Below are 17262 nucleotides of genomic sequence, written 5' to 3'. Positions count from 1 at the left end.
GAACATTATTTGTACAATCCTTTCAACAATTGTTGTATTATATTTTTAAATGGATTTTAATATAATGTTTTGTATACTCAGTCCTCCATTTGGCCTTTAGGTGGAAAAAACTGTATTTAGGCCTTTCTTTGGTGACCTTTCTTCCAAAAAAACACTTCAAGATAAAAAAGATTATGAACCTTACAAAATCTCTCAGGAGAACATACATCTGTAGGCCTCTGCAACTAAAGGGAAACGGTCACCAGTTTTTTGCTACTTCATCTGGGAGCAGCATAATGTAGGAAAAGAGACCCTGATTCCAATGATTTACATTTATGATACAATCAGAGTTTTTAGATGTAGCATGAAGCTGTAGCAGAGCTCAAAAAACTAAATCCACCTACACTACAGCTTTCTGTGTATATTGACAGTAAGCAGCTAATCAGTATTGGGGGTGGGGTTTAACCAGGTCTCAAGCAGTCACTGATAATCTCCTGCTGATAAAACACATTTTAATAAAACAACAGCAAAGCAGTGCCTAATAAGTAACACATTACTGAAATCAGTGTCTCAACCCCTACCTCATGCTGCTCTCAAACTACAATGCATAAACATGCTGACAGATTCCCTTTAACCCCTTCACGACATTTGACATAATTGTACATCATGTTTGGCAATAGGTTCCTGCAAATTGATGCACAGTTATGCCATGGCGATCATGCAGTTGCCAACATGAGCTCAACTTAAGTAATAGCAAATCTCCAGTTGTCACAGCCAATGCCCGCACTGCTTCAGGCTGTTAAATCCCCTAAATGCCTTATTCTATAGCAATCACAGCATTTAGGAGGCTAGGAGAGTGAAGGGGCTCTTGATCCCACCCAAATGGCATCTCTGTGACATGACCGCAGGCTGCTGAATGCAGTCATCAGGGCCGGTGTCAGCACCCGGAACACCTGGGCAAGTGCCGGGGCCCTGGACAGCCAGGGGGCCCACTTACTTAAATCAGTTCTGCGGCGCCCAGACCAAGTCCCAGGGTCCACAGTGCTCGGCAGGAAAATGTGACTGCTATCCCTTAATCCACGCTAGCACACAGTCCACAGCGTTCGTTGCGTGCTCCTGGTTTGAAGTTCATCTGTGTACGGAGCTACTGCGTGGTGTGCTCCTGTCCCACAGATGAAGAGGGGCCTCAGCACCAGCCAGCGACACTCAGCACAGCACTGCCGTCCGGCGCTGTATGGCCCCCTTTTCACTGTGACCTGAGCAGTATGTTCCACACACCCCCTTCCAATCTGTATGCCCCCATCCCTCCTGAGCTGTATGTGCCCTCCCCCTAAGATCTAATGGGCCCCAGTGAGCCGTATGGGCTCCTCCCGAGCTGTATGTGCTGGCCCCCACAGCCATATGTGCTGGCCCCTAGAGCTGTATGTGGCCCCCATGTGTGTGTGCAGAAGAGCGGTGTATATATGTGTGTGTGCAGCAGAGCTGTATGTGTGTGTGCAGCAGAGCTGTGGGTATGTGTGTGTGCATCAGAGCTGTATGTGTGTGTGCAGCAGAGCTGTGGGTATGTGTGTGTGTGCAGCAAAGCTGTATGTGTGTGTGCAGCAGAGCTGTGGGTATGTGTGTGTGCAGCAGAGCTGTATGTGTGTGTGCAGCAGAGCTGTGGGTATGTGTATGTGCCGCAGAGCTGTGTGTATGTGTGTGTGCAGCAGAGCTGTGTGTGTGTGTGTGTGCGCAGCAGAGCTGTGTGTATGTGTGCAGCAGAGCTGTATGTATGTATGTTTGCAGAAGATCTATGTGTATGTGTGTATGTGTGTATGCAGCAGAGTTGTGTGTATGTATGTGTGCAGCAGATCTGTGTGTATGTGTGTATGCAGAAGAGCTGTGTGTATGTATGTGTGCAGAAGAGCTGTGTGTATGTGTGTGCAGCAGAACTGTGTGTATGTGTGTGTGCAGCAGAGCTGTGTGTATGTGTGGGTAAAGCAGAGCTGTGTATGTATGTGTGCAGCAGAGCTGTGTGTATGCAGCAAAGCTGTGTGTATGTGTGTGTGCAGCAGAGCTGTGTATGTATGTGTGCAGCGGAGCTGTGTATGTATGTGTGCTGTAAATGTTCAGGGTGGAAAAACGGGTTTAATGCCGCACTATAAACCACGAGCCGATGTTATTAAAAATAGATATTCTTTTATTGAAATATTCCTACGCGTTTCAGAGGCATGTGCGCCTCCTTCTTCAGGGAAAAGATATCATACAGATACATGAAATACAAAGGTTTATATAGAAGTTTCCAGGAGAAGCCACGCTCCTGGGGATGACCTCATCACCCCATGACTCATAGCCACGAGGAGTAGAGCTACGTCATGATAGAAAAACACAACTGCATGATGTTACACATTAACTGAAATGGTTTTTCTTCAAACAAATTAAAATGGAAGGTATACCCTTAGTGAAATGAATTTAATCAGAACAGAAATTATTGTCTTTTTCTATAAAAAAGAAGAAAAAAGAAAAAAACGAGAGGGGGGAAAGAAAGAAAAGAATAAAAGAATATATATATGGGATTCCCATATATATATTCTTTTATTCTTTTCTTCCTTTTTCCCCCCTCGTTTTTTTCTTTTTTCTTCTTTTTTATAGAAAAAGACTATTTTCTGTTCTGATTAAATTCATTTCACTAAGGGTATACCTTCCATTTTAATTTGTTTGAAGAAATCCATTTCAGTTAATGTGTAACATCATGCAGTCGTTTTTTTCTATCATGACGTAGCTCTACTCGTGGCTATGAGTCATGGGGTGATGCGGTCATCCCCAGGAGCGTGGCTTCTCCTGGAAACTTCTATATAAACCTTTGTATTTCATGTATCTGTATGATATCTTTTCCCTGAAGAAGGAGGCACACATGCCTCTGAAAAGCGTAGGAATGTTTCAATAAAAGAATATCTATTTTTAATAACATCGGCTCGTGGTTTATAGCGCGGCATTAAACCCGTTTTTCCACCCTGAACTTTTACAGCATTTTTCCTTCAACGGGGCCACTGCTGAACCACTCTAGCACTCACATATGTCTGCACAGGGGTTGTGACTGGCACAACCTGATCAGGTGAGTGTATTCATTCTTTTACTTTCCTAAATCCATAAACCGGGTAAGACCCTATTTTTGCGCCTTTCTTTCCCTATCTACAGTTTTCTATGTATGTGTGCAGCAGAGCTGTGTATGTATGTGTTCAGTAGAGCTGTGTGTGTGCAGCAGAGCTGTGTGAATATGTACTCTTTGGGCAGCAGCACTGTGTGAATACGTACTCTTTGGGCAGTAGAGTTGTGTGTGTATACAGCAGTGCTTTGTGTATAGTAGTGTTGTGTGCACTAAGGCAGCAGAGCTGTGTGTTTATCTGTTTCTGTACATCTGCAGCAGAGATGTGTGCAACAGTTCTATCAGTGTGTGTGTGTGTGTGTGTGTGTGTGTGTGTGTATGAGCTTTCAGGGTGAATGTGTGCAGCAGAGCTGAGTGTTTACGGTATGTACTCTTTGGGCAGCAGAGTTCTGTATGTGTATACAGCAGTGCTTTGTGTGTAGTAGTGCAGTGTACAAGAAGGCAAAAGAGCTGTGTGTGTTTGTGCCTATACATATGCAGCAGAGACATGTGCAACAGTGCTATCAGGGTGTGTGTGTGTGTGTGTTTGTGAAGCAGAGCTGTGTGAGTGTGTATGTATGGAACAGAGCTGTACGTGTGGCCCCCAGAACCATATGTGTGGCCCCCCAGAACCATATGTACAGCCCCCCAGAGCACTATGCCTCCCACAACAGTAATGTATATGCCCCCAGAGCTGTTTGCCACCCCACTAACATCTATGCCCCCCTCAGTAATGTGTATGTCCCCCAGTAATGTCTATGCCCCCTGCCCCTCCTGTGATATATATATTGTAGCCCTCAGACCCTCCTGTGATGTATATACAGCAGTGCAGTGTCAGTGTGCACTGTGCGCTGTGCGCGGCCATGTCTGTTAGTCACAGCCATCATGCAGCACAGCTCCATGCCCGGGAGGAGCTGGACGGAGACAAGCGGGGAGGTGGGTGAGGCTGCTGCCGGCTTCTCCATATTAATACCTCTAATCAGTCGACCCTGGTAGTCATGGCCACTAGAGGTCAAATAATGGTCTGCCAGCTATTGTGGTCTGTTTAGGCCACGTCTCACTAAGCAACATCGCTAGCGACATCGCTGCTGAGTCACGTTTTTTGTGACGCAACAGCGATCTTGCTAGCAATGTCGCTGTGTGTGACATCCAGCAATGACCTGGCCCCTGCTGTGAGGTCGCCGGTCGTTGCTGAATGTCCTGGATCATTTTTTGGTTGTTGCTCTCCCGCTGTGAAGCACACATCGCTGTGTTTGACAGCGAGAGAGCAATGATTTGAATGTGCAGGGAGCAGGGAGCCGGCTTCTGCGGATGCTGGTAACCAAGGTACACATCGGGTAACCAAGCAAAGGCTTTGCTTGGTTACCCGATATTTACCTTGGTTACCAGCATCCGCAGAAGGCGGCTCCCTGCTCCCTGCACACGTAGCCAAGGTACACATCGGGTAACTATAAGCAAAGCGCTTTGCTTAGTAACCCGATGTGTACTATGGTTACCAAGCACAGCGTCGTTACATGGGTCGCTGGTGGCTGATCTCTGATCGCTGTGGAGATCTGCCTGTTTGACAGCTCACCAGCGACCATGTAGCGACGCTCCAGCGATCCCTGCCAGGTCAGATCGCTGGTGGGATCACTGGAGCGTCGCTTAGTGTGACGGTACCTTTAGACCATGCCAGGAGCATGGTCTAAAAGGCCATCAGTCAGTGTTACACTGACAGGTGTAATGTATTGCAGTGCATGTGCATTGCAATGAATTATAATAGCAATGCGACTAATAAAAGTTAATGTCTTATATAGGGTCTAAAGGGGGCTTTACACGCTGCGACATCGCTAACGATATATCGTCGGGGTCACGGTGTTTGTGATGCACATCCGGCATCGTTAGTGACGTCACAGCGTGTGACAGCTAGGAGCAACCTAAAACGATCGCAAAAAAGACAAAAATTGTTTGTTTTGGAGAGGTCGTTTAATTACAAAAAATTGTTGTCAGGAAAGTAGCGATGTTGTTCCTCATTCCTGCAGCATCACACATCGCTATGTGTGACACCGGAGGAGCGCCGAACATCTCCTTACCTCTGACCATAGCAATGAGGAAGGAAGGAGGTGGGCGGGATGTTCGACCCGCTCATCTCCGCCCCTCCGCTTCTATTGGCCGGCCGCTTAGTGACGCCGCAGTGACGTTGCTATGACGCCGAACGCACCTCCCTCTTGAAGGAGGGATTGTTCAGCGGTCACTGTGACATCGCTGACAAGGTATATACGTGTGATGCTGCCGTACCGATAATGTTCGCTACGGCAGCGATCACCACATATCGCACGTACGACGGGGGCGGGTGCTATCGCGCACGACATTGCTAGCTATAGCTAGCAATGTCATAGCGTGTAAAGCACCCTTAAGTAAAAACATGAAAAAAATTGGAAGAATACTTTTTAGGCCTGAAACACACATCCGTGAAACACGTGCGTGTTTGGTCCGTTTCCGTGTATACTGGAGACATGGCCAAACGTGCACCAATGTTATTGTATGATAAAAGCTCCACGTGCGTTTTTGATGCATGCCCGTTTGTCCATGTCGGTGATCCGTACCTGTGTGCGCTTTGCACGGCAGCATGTCCGTTTTCTGCACGCAACACGCAGCACGGACCCAATGAAAGTCAATGGGTCTGTGCGCACGTCCGAGTGACATGGACGCATCTCTGTTTGCTCCCTGTACGTTTTGTGCTTTTTTCATGTGATGTCGGTCTTTTTTCTTTTTCTGTTTTGTTCTCTCCCTCAGTCCGTCGGTCGGTCTCTATATCTGTTGGTCGGTCTCTCTTTCTTATCTGTCCCTATAGATGTCTGTCGGTCAGTTCCCCCCCCTCTCTCATACTTACCGTTCCCCGATCCCCGGCGCGGCGCTGCACTGCTGTTATAAAAACTTCGGCGGCTTTTACTATTTTGAAAAAGCCGGCCGCCCATTAATCAATCTCGTATTCCCTGCTTTACCCGCCCACCGGCGCCTGTGATTGGTTGCAGTCACACACGCCCACCACGCTGAGTGACAGCTGTCTCACTGCACCCAATCACAGCAGCCGGTGGGCGGGTCTATACTGTGCAGTGAAATAAATAAATAAATAATTAAAAAAAACCGGCATGCGGTCCCCCCAATTTTAATACCAGCCAGATAAAGCCATACGGCTGAAGGCTGGTATTCTCAGGATGGGGAGCTCCACGTTATGGGGAGCCCCCCAGCCTAACAATATCAGTCAGCAGCCGCCCAGAATTGCCGCATACATTATATGCGACAGTTCTGGGACTGTACCCGGCTCTTCCCGATTTGCCCTGGTGCGTTGGCAAATCGGGGTAATAAGGTGTTATTGGCAGCCCATATCTGCCAATAAGTCCTAGATTAATCATGTCAGGTGTCTATGAGACACCTTCCATGAGTAATCTGTAAGTTACAGTAAATAAACACAGACACCTGAAAAAATCATTTATTAGAAATAAAAAACACTAACAAACTCCCTCATTACCAATTTATTAACCCCGACAAAGCCCTCCATGTCCGGCGTAATCCACGGACCTCCAGCGTCGCTTCCAGCTCTGCTGCATGGAGGTGACAGGAGCAGCAGAAGACACCGCCGCTCCTGTCAGCTCCACGCAGCTAATGAAGAGAGCCGCGTGATCAGCTGCTGTCACTGAGGTTACCCGCTGTCACTGGATCCAGCGGTGGCCGCGAGTTACCTCACTGACAGCAGCTGATCGCGCTACTCATCTCATTAGCTGCGTGGAGGTGACTGGAGCGGCGGTGTCTTCTGCTGCTCCTGTCACCTGCATGCAGCAGAGCTGGAAGCGACGCTGGACATCCGTGGATTACGCCGGACAAGGAGGGCTTTGTCAGGGTTAATAAATTGGTAATGAGGGAATTTGTTAGTGTTTTTTATTTCTAATAAAGGATTTTTTCGGGTGTGTGTGTTTATTTACTGTAACTTACAGATTAATCATGGAAGGTGTCTCATAGACGCCTGACATGATTAATCTAGGACTTATTGGCAGCTATGGGCTGCCAATAACTCCTTATTATCCCGATTTGCCAATGCACCAGGGCAAATCGGGAAGAGCCGGGTACAGTCCCAGAACTGTCGCATATAATGTATGCGGCAATTCTGGGCGGCTGCTGACTGATATTGTTAAGCTGGGGGGCTCCCCATAACGTGGAGCTCCCCATCCTGAGAATACCAGCCTTCAGCCGTATGGCTTTATCTGGCTGGTATTAAAATTGGGGGGGACCGCACGCCGTGCAGTGAGACACCTGTCACTCAGCGTGGTGGGCGTGTCTCACTGCAACCAATCTCAGGCGCCGGTGGGGAGAGAAAGCAGGGAATACGAGATTTTTTAATGAGCGGCCGGCTTTTTCAAATTAGAAAAAGCCGCCGGAGCAGTGTGAATGCCGTGCAGCGCCGGTGATCGGGCATCGGTGAGTATGAGAAAGGGGGGGACACTTCAGTCACTCGGGGGATTAGCGGTCACCGGTGAATCCTTCACAGGTGACCGCTAATCAGTACACGGCACAAAGACAGAGCCGCGGCATGACAATGAAGTCGGGTGAAGTTCACCCGAGTTCATTCTCATCCCGCTACTCTGTCTTCCGACATGTAGTAACGACATTTTGCATCACACACGGACAACACACACACATGTCAGTTATTTCACTCACGCACACACGGACATTCCACACGCACATACGGCTAGCATACGGGATACACACGCAGGCCACACATACCATAAAAACGGACCTAAAAAACGAAAAACGGACCCAAAAAACGGCCCGTTTTACACGGACGTGGTTTTCACGGATGTGTGTTTCAGGCCTTAAGCTTATACCTCAAGTTACAAATAAAGGGAGGAACCCAAAGATCAAAAAACCATAAAGAAAAAATTCCTGTTTAAAATTACCAAATTTTATTAGTCATTTACTATAAAAAACTGTCAGTGCAGTCATACAGAATAGCCACTTGAAAGTGGAGGCATTACTCCTGACACCACTAATGAGACAGGACCCAGATTCGTGTGGTCCGTAGTGGCGCCACCAGGCACAGCTGTAACCGGATCTCCATTGTGGTATCGGTTCTATAGACTTCTGAACACCTCCTGATGAACCCCCAGATATCCTGAGGGAGAAACACATTGAGATGACAAGCGATCTGATAAGTGCTTTAATCGTATAGAGATGATAAGTACTATTACCTGAGATGGGTGTGCAGGTGCTTAAGCACTTTTTTGACTATATTTGTATTGACTTGTCTTTCAGGATATAAGTATTGTCTGTTTATCCTTAAGGGAACTACTGCAATTTGACATTTACTGACCCTATAGAGTAGTTACCCTGACAATTATTGTTTTTGACCTGCATTTTTTGCACGTACACTATATGGTGATGGTGGTTTTGTGGATTTGGAGGGACAGCTGCCGAGGAGCGGGAGCACCGAGTGTTAGGGTGTTTACACTCCGCTGGTAGGTAGGGGGAATTTATAGGGCCAGGATTAGCCAACCCCCTCCTATACCCAATAACATCTTCAATATCGACATCTGGCGCACTTGTCCCTCTCACCCACCCAACCACTTTTAAGTGGCTATTCTGTATGACTGCACCGACAGTTTTTTTTTTATGGTAAATGACTAATAAAATTTGGTAATTTTAAACAGGAATTTTTTCTTTATGGTTTTTTAAGAATACTTTTTAAAAAAGATCACAAAATAAAGAATAAAAAAAGAAAAGGAAGGATAGCAATAAATTAAAATATACTGTATATTAGCTATTATGGTAAACTATGCCCGAGTGTTGTTGATTTATCATCGTGGCAGGACTTTGTGGGTGAGGTCTTTTTATCTATTCCTCCACAGGCTGCTTTCCTCCCCTTTTATTTAAATTTTGTGCCGTGACCACTGCCATTATCCCTATGGCCGGTGCATGCGCAGTGCTATGTACATATTGTAGTTACATTCTTCACTAAAATAAGTCCAGAGTCAGTACATGTGCATACAGTGATCTCCACTATGTTTGCGATTATCAGAAAAACTGGGGATTGGTGATGTTCACAGACACAGTGTCGTTATTAAAATGGCACCGGAGTTGGTGGAATACACATGTGCTGAATCCAGTGCCATTTTATTAAAGAACTCAACATGCAACATGAACATAGCACTGGGCACATGCTGGCCTGGCTGAGGATAGGACGCATTAGAGAGCTAGAGAGCTAGAGAGCTAGAGAGCTAGAGAGCTAGAGAGCTAGAGAGCTAGAGAGCTAGAGAGATAGAGAGATAGACACTGTGTCTATCTATCCATCTATCTTTTTATATCCATCTTTAATTTTTCAGGCTTTGCACATCCTTTACACTTTAACCCCCTCAGCCCCCAGCCTGTTTTCATCTTCATGACCCATCCATTTTTTGCTATTTTGACCAGTGTCACTTTATGAGGTTATAACTCTGAAACACTTCAATGGATCCCAGTGAATCTGAGATTGTTTTTTCATGACAATGGGTTTCATGTTGGTGGTAAATTTAGGACAATATTTTTTTACGTTTATTTGTGAAAAAATTGGAAATTTTGCAAAAATTTTGAAAATTATGCAATTTTCAAAGTTTGAATTTGTATGCTCTTAAACTAGCGAGACTTATGACACAAAATAATTATTAAATAATATTTCCCATATGTCTACTTTACTTCAGCAACATTTTGGGGGAAAAAAATTATAAGCAAGTTATAGGGATTCGGAGTTTATGAGCAATTTCTCATTTTTATAACAAAATTTACAAAGCCACTTTTTTTAGGGACCACATCACATTTGAAGTGATTTTGAGAGGGTCTACATGACACAAAACACCCAAAAGTGACACCATTCCAAAATATGTCTCAGGCCATCGCCAGCTCCAGGTTTTTGTGGGCCCTGGGTGAAAGAGTCTCAGTGGGCCCCATCCACACAGACATGCACAGATACATACACATACAGGCATACGTACACACATACTGTATGTATTTAAACAGAAATTCACAAAAACACATATAAATAGACATAAATCTAGACACAGTCATATACACTGTCATACATAGAAATACATATCATACATGCACACAGACATATTAGAGAGATTTCTAATATTGCGAAGCCAGCAACAACCTCATTCACCTCCCCCGCTTGTCTCCATCCAGCTCCTCCATGGCCGCACAGAGAGAACACTGACACTGCTGTATATACATCACAAGACAGGTTGGGGACATACACATTACTGGGGGGAGTACATATTACTGAAGAAAAGGGTATACAACAATTGGGGGCATACAGCTCTAGAGGGGGGCAGTGGCTCTGGGGTGGGGGAACAAAAAGCTCTGAGGTAAGGGGTGACATGCAGCTCTGGGGATATACGGCACTGGAGGGGGGGACATACAGCTCTTGGGTGTATACAGCTCTGGTGTGGGAGAAACATACAGCTCTGAAGGGGTATACAGCACCGGGATGGAGTGGACATACAACTCTGGGGGTATAGTAGTATGCGGCCCCCATATTCCTCCATATAGTGTTATGAAGTCCCCATAGTCCTCCATATAGTATTATGTAGCCCCCATGTAGTATTATACAGCCCCCATATTGCACTATGCAGCCCCCTTCATGTAGTATACAGCACACCTATAGCACAATGCAGACCCAGATAGCATTAAGCACCTTCATGTAGTATACAGCCCACATATAGCTCAATGCAAACCAAGATATCATGAGGCACCTTCATGTAGTATACAGCCCCCATATAGTACAATGCAGACCCAGAAAGCATTAGGCACTTTCATGTAGTATACAGCTCCCATATAGCACAGTGCAGACCCAGATAGCATTAGGCACCCTCATGTAGTATACAGCCCGCATATAACACAGTGCAGACCCAGATAGCATTAGGCACCTTCATGTAGTATACACACAGCATATAGCATAGTGCAGACCCAGATAGCATTAGGCATCCTCATGTAGTATACAGCCCCCATATAGCACAGTGCAGACCCAAATAGTATTAGGCACCCTCATGTAGTATACAGCCCCCATAGTTGTCTGGCCACAGTGATTAATACATACTCACTTTTCCTCGTTCCCCCACTGATCGGTCTCCTCAGCGCGTTCACTATTGTCGCTCTGTCCTCACTGCAGGTGCTCAGTGTTGATGTCATTGAACTCCGCTGCTGAGCTGTCAGAGCACCGACAAATAGAGCAGGAGAATGATGAGAGAGGCAGCGCGCCGCTCCATCTCATCATTCATTGCTTTCAATTGTATCGGCAACTGCGATGCCGATACAATTGAAAGTGTGATCCTCAGCAGGGGGGGAGGCCAGTGACAGCGTGGGCACCGGACCCCCCTGAGTAGCGGTGGCGAGTGGGCCCCCCTTGGCGGCCCAGGGCCCGGGCATTTGACCCGGTGTGCCAGGTGCTGAGAGCGGCCCTGCCTCAAGCTACTCAAAACCGCATTCAAGAAGGCTATTAACCCTTCAGGTGCTTCACAGGAACTAAAGCAATGTGGAAGGAAAAAATTAACATTTTACTTTTTGCAACAAAAATGTTAATTTAGCCTCAAATATTGCATTTTCACAAGAGTAGCAGGGGACCCCAAAATTTGTTGTGCAACTTCTTCTGATGAAGGGGGATAGCAGATGGGTGGAGCAGTGGTGGATGTGAGAGTCTGGCAGTGGCTGGGAGAGGGCGGCGGTGGCTGGGAGAGGACGGTGGTGGATAGGGGGCGACGGATGGAGGAGTGGCGGATGGATGAGTGTTGAATAGAGAAGCGGCGGAGGATGGGAGAGGGTGCAACGGATGGAGGAGCGGCGGAGGATGGGAAAGGGCACAGCGGAAGGAGGAGCAGCGGAAGATGGGAAAGGGTGCAACGGATGCAGGAGCGGCGAAGGATGGAGGGATGGGGGGAAGGGGGGAGAGGGTGGAAGGAGAGTGGGAGGTGAGATGGGGATAGCTACCTTACAAGATGGATCTAGGCAACAGAATCACAACATATGGAGGAGGCAGCAGTTGAAGGAGGCAACAGATCGGGGAGAGTGAGAGGTAGGAGAGGGGGCAGCAGATGAAGAGGATGGGAAAGAGTGGGCAGCAGATCGGGGAGGGGACAGCGGCTGATGGGGGAGAGCGGTGGTGGATGGAGGGGGGGCAGCAGATGAGGAGGGCAGCGGTGGATCGGGGGCAGTGGTGGCAAATCGGGGGCAGTGGCGGTGGATCGGGGGCAGTGGCGGTGGATCGGGGACAGTGACTGCTGCGGCAGCTGATAGAGGTCAGTGGCAGCGGTGGCTGATCGGGGGTAGCAGTGGCTATAATTTACCAATGGGGCACGCTCTCCTCAGCTCCCATGGACGGAGTGAAGCAGGTCACTGGTCCCAGATCCACGGTGATTGGAGAGATCGGTCACAAGGCCGGTCTCTCCAATCAGAGCTGGGGAGGGTGAAACAGAGGTCACCCAGCTCCAGCCAATGATCAGTCCTATAGCTGCACTGATCATGGCTGGATATCAATGTTTTAGCCATTTTCAATATGTGAGACTGTGACCGGGGTTATCTATGACGGCCGGTATGTCTCACCCCGGTTGTGCTCACTCCATGATAGAAAATAACTCCACTCCAGGGTTAATCCTGTTTCCTTACAGGTTTAAGGAAGGGTTAAAAGGAAACAGGAACGAGGGCAGGTGTGCCGGGTGTGAGGGAGTGATCACATCTCCCTGAGTTCTCTGCCGGAAAGGCACATATGTACTATTATGGACTTTGCTTTGGATAAAAAACCGTGTGCTGTGAACCTTGGTGCCTGGATCCCGTGTCTTCTGCAGCGCAGCCGACGATGCTACCTCACATATGGTGGAGAATCGGCGGGCATGACAGCCGGTGAGGTGTAGCATCCATCCCTGGTGACCCAGCTGCGCATGTCCTGGATTCGAGCGGCTATACTACAGCCCAAACCCGGCGACGCCATGGAGGACATACTAAAGCATTTGGCTCAGGCTAATGCACAGCAGCAACAGGCTAATGCACAGCAGCAACAGGCTAATGCACAGCAACAACAGACCAAAGCACACCTGCTCCAATCCTTGCAAGTGCAGGAAAAAAAAACTCCAAGAACAGATGGATCAAGCCAATGCACGTCAGCAGCAAGCCTTGCAATTGCAGGAAAAAAGGCACCAAGAACAGATGGTTCTCCTGGCCAAGTCGATCCGTGCCGGACCGGCAGCAACAACCCCGGGACCGGGTGACGACGGCAGCGTCCGGAAAGCGGTGAGACAAGCGTTGCAAAAGATGACCCCGGGGGATGATGTGGAAGCGTTCCTGGCGGTGTTTGAGCGGGTGGCCGAGCGGGAAAAGCTGCCGACCCCGCAGTGGGCTGAGGTATTGTCGCCCTATCTGACAGGGGAACCCCAAAAAGCGTACCTGGACCTCTGTACCGAGGACGCCATTGACTATGTGACCCTGAAAGCCGAAATACTGGCTCGGTTGGGGGTGAATACCTATGTACGGGCTCAGCGGGTAAATCAGTGGTTCTATGAGGAAGCCAAACCCGTACGCTCCCAGGCCTATGACTTGTTGCATCTCGTAAAAAAGTGGTTGCAGCCTGACACTCTGAGCCCGGCGCAAATGGTGGAAAGGGTAGTAGTGGATCGTTTTGTGCGCACCTTACCCGTCACCATTCAACGGTGGGTAGGACAGGGCAACCCAAGTACCCTGGACCAATTAGTGGGCCTGGTAGAGCGGCATGTGGCTACGCAGGACTTGATACGGGACACTGAGACTTTGCGTGCCGCCCGTCGGTCCGGCCCCTCCAAGCCTAGGGCCAAGGACCCACCGCTGACACCGGTGCGGGAGTCCGCTACCGTCCCATCTGAGGCCGCACCCTCCGTCCCTGAGGTCCGGAAAACTATGTACCCTAAACGACAACTCGTCAAGGGGGTGTCCTTCCCTATTAGATGTTGGCGGTGCCAGCGGGTGGGACATATGGAAGCCCAGTGTCCACTCACCATGGAGCCCATGGATTGTGGGGTTACCCGGCGGGGTTCAATGTATGCTCAGGTGGTGTGTACCGCTGACCTGGTCTACCCAGAGACTGAGCCCCACTTGTGCCAAATACAGGTGAATGGATGTCCGGTTACAGGCTTGTTGGATTCCGGAAGCTTAGTGACCCTTGTGCGATCAACCCTAAGGGCTAAAGTAAAGGCCACAGGACGTACCGTGGGGGTGGTTTGCATACATGGGGACCGCCGAGACTATCCCACGGGGATAGTCACCATCACAGCACCTTGCGGTCAGGTGCAACATGAGGTGGGACTTATTAATACTCTTCCCTATGATGTGATCCTAGGAAGGGATCTGCCCTATTTTTGGACTTTATGGAAGGGACCCCCTAAGTCCCCTCAGATATTGGTCAGTCCGGGACCTGAGCCCTACAATCCTGAATCCGGGACACCTGCCGTAGGGGTCACCATGATAGGGACAGAGTGTGAACCCGATAGGTCGCCCCTAGAGGTATTGGCAGGAGAGTCTGAGACGGTCGAGCCCATCCCGGAGTTGGAGGCGTCCCCGGATACGTTTGGGACAGCCCAACTCCAGGACCCTACATTAATACATGCCCGGAGTCGGGTGACAGTAGTTGACGGGGTGGCACAGCTGCCCGGTGCCCAGGTAAGGTACCCCCATTTCGCTCTTAAGCAGGATTTACTCTACCGGGTAGATGAAGTATGGGGTGTAGGGGTAGAGCAGTTGGTGGTACCCCAGCCGTATCGCCGGCGGGTCCTCGACTTGGCTCATAAACACCTGATGAGTGGTCACCTAGGGGTCAAGAAAACGCAGGATCGAATATTGCAAAGGTTCTATTGGCCCGGGGTCTTTGGGGAGGTAAAACGGTTCTGCGAAACCTGCCCGGAGTGTCAGCTTACCGCACCCCTGACCCACTTTCGCAGTTCGTTGGTACCGTTACCCATTATAGAAGTCCCTTTTGAACGGATAGGGATGGATCTGGTGGGGCCCCTTGTAAAGTCCGCTCGAGGGCACCAACACATCCTAGTGATCGTTGACTATGCCACCCGGTATCCCGAGGCGATACCTCTCAGACATACTGCGGCGAAGCTTATAGCTCGGGAGTTGTTTGCTGTGTTCTGCCGGGTGGGGTTGCCCAAGGAGATCCTTACGGATCAGGGGACCCCATTCATGTCTAAAGTGACCAAAGAGCTATGCCGGCTACTCCAGATCAAGCAGTTGCGTACGTCTGTGTATCATCCTCAGACGGATGGTTTAGTGGAACGATTCAATAAAACCCTGAAAACCATGCTCAAAAGGGTGATTTCCAAAGACGGGAAAGACTGGGATATGATGCTTCCCTATCTGATGTTTGCCATCCGAGAGGTGCCACAGGCATCCACGGGGTTTTCGCCTTTTGAATTGTTATACGGGTGACATCCCCGGGGATTGTTGGACCTGGCAAAGGAAACATGGGAGCAGGAGCCCACCCCCCATAAAAGTGTGATTGAACACATTTTAGGAATGCAGAACCGCATAAGCGCGGTCATGCCAATTGTGAAGGAGCATTTACAGGAGGCTCAGGCCGCGCAAAGCGGCCGCTACAATAGACAAGCCACCGTGCGGACCTTTAAACCCGGGGATCGGGTGTTGGTATTGATCCCCACGGCGGAGAGTAAATTCCTGGCTCAGTGGCAAGGCCCCTACGAGATAAAGGAAAGAGTCGGGGTGGTCAACTATAAGGTATTGCAGCCCGGTAGGCGGAAACCTGAACAATTATACCATGTCAACCTATTAAAACCTTGGCAGGAACGGGAAAGCCTGATGGCTGTTTTTTCCCCACCTCCCTCCTCTTCGGGTCGTTCACATCCGGCTCCAGCGACCTCCGGAGAGGACGAACCGGAAGTAAGGATTGGAGAAGCCCTCACCAAGCAACAGAGGCGAGAGGCCAGACGGCTGGTTCAACAGAACCCCGATGTCTTCTCCGAGTTGCCGGGTAGGACCAGTCTGATACGACATGACATTGTCACCGAGCCTCACCTGAAGGTACGCCTGAAGTCATACCGGGTGCCGGAGGCTAGAAGACAAGCCATATCAGAGGAAGTGAAGACAATGCTACGCCTGGGGGTCATCGAAAAATCCCGGAGTGAATGGGCTAGTCCTATTGTCCTAATACCAAAACCTGATGGCTCCTTAAGGTTCTGCAATGACTTTAGGAGATTGAACGAAATATCCAAGTTCGATCTCTACCCCATGCCCCGGGTGGATGAGCTGATTGATAGGCTGGGACAGGCGCGATATTTTACCACGCTCGACTTGACCAAGGGGTACTGGCAGGTGCCACTGACGGAGTCCGCCAAGGAGAAAACCGCTTTTGTTACGCCGGAGGGTCTCTTCCACTATGTTGTCTTGCCTTTTGGGTTACATGGCGCTCCGGCCACGTTCCAGAGGTTGATGGACTTAGTGCTGGAACCCCACCAGGCGTATGCATCAGCGTACCTTGATCACATCATTATTTACAGCTCCGATTGGCAGACCCACTTGGAACAGGTACAAGCGGTGGTGGACGCGCTTCGAACAGCCGGATTGACAGCCAATCCCAAGAAATGTGCATTGGGACTCACGGAAGCCCGCTACTTGGGCTACGTAATAGGCCAAGGAGTGATTAAGCCCCAAATTAACAAGGTTGAGGCGATCCAGAAGTGGCCTAGACCCCTGACCACGAAGCAGGTTAGGGCCTTTCTGGGTATCGTGGGGTACTACAGGAGGTTTGTAAAAGATTTTGCGGGACTATCAGCCCCCTTGACGGACCTTCTCAAAGGCAAGAAGTCCGTCATGGTGCGTTGGACTCCGCAGGCCGAGGACTCCTTCCGGGCCCTGAAGGGGGTCCTGTGCGGACAGCCCGTTCTTGTAAACCCTGATTTCCGGAAGGAGTTCATAGTACAGACTGACGCCTCGGAGCTCGGCCTGGGGGCAGTGCTGTCTCAGGTGGTTCAGGGGGAGGAACACCCCGTCACCTTCTTGAGTAGGAAGCTCACCCCTCCCGAGCGGAATTATAGCGTAGTGGAGAAGGAGTGCCTGGCGATTAAGTGGGCCTTGGAGTCCCTACGCTATTACCTGCTGGGGCGTCAGTTTCGCTT

Source organism: Anomaloglossus baeobatrachus, chromosome 1, assembly GCF_048569485.1.
Source record: "Anomaloglossus baeobatrachus isolate aAnoBae1 chromosome 1, aAnoBae1.hap1, whole genome shotgun sequence".
Taxonomy (NCBI): Eukaryota; Metazoa; Chordata; class Amphibia; order Anura; family Aromobatidae; genus Anomaloglossus; species Anomaloglossus baeobatrachus.
Note: the sequence above shows the minus strand (reverse complement) of the source record.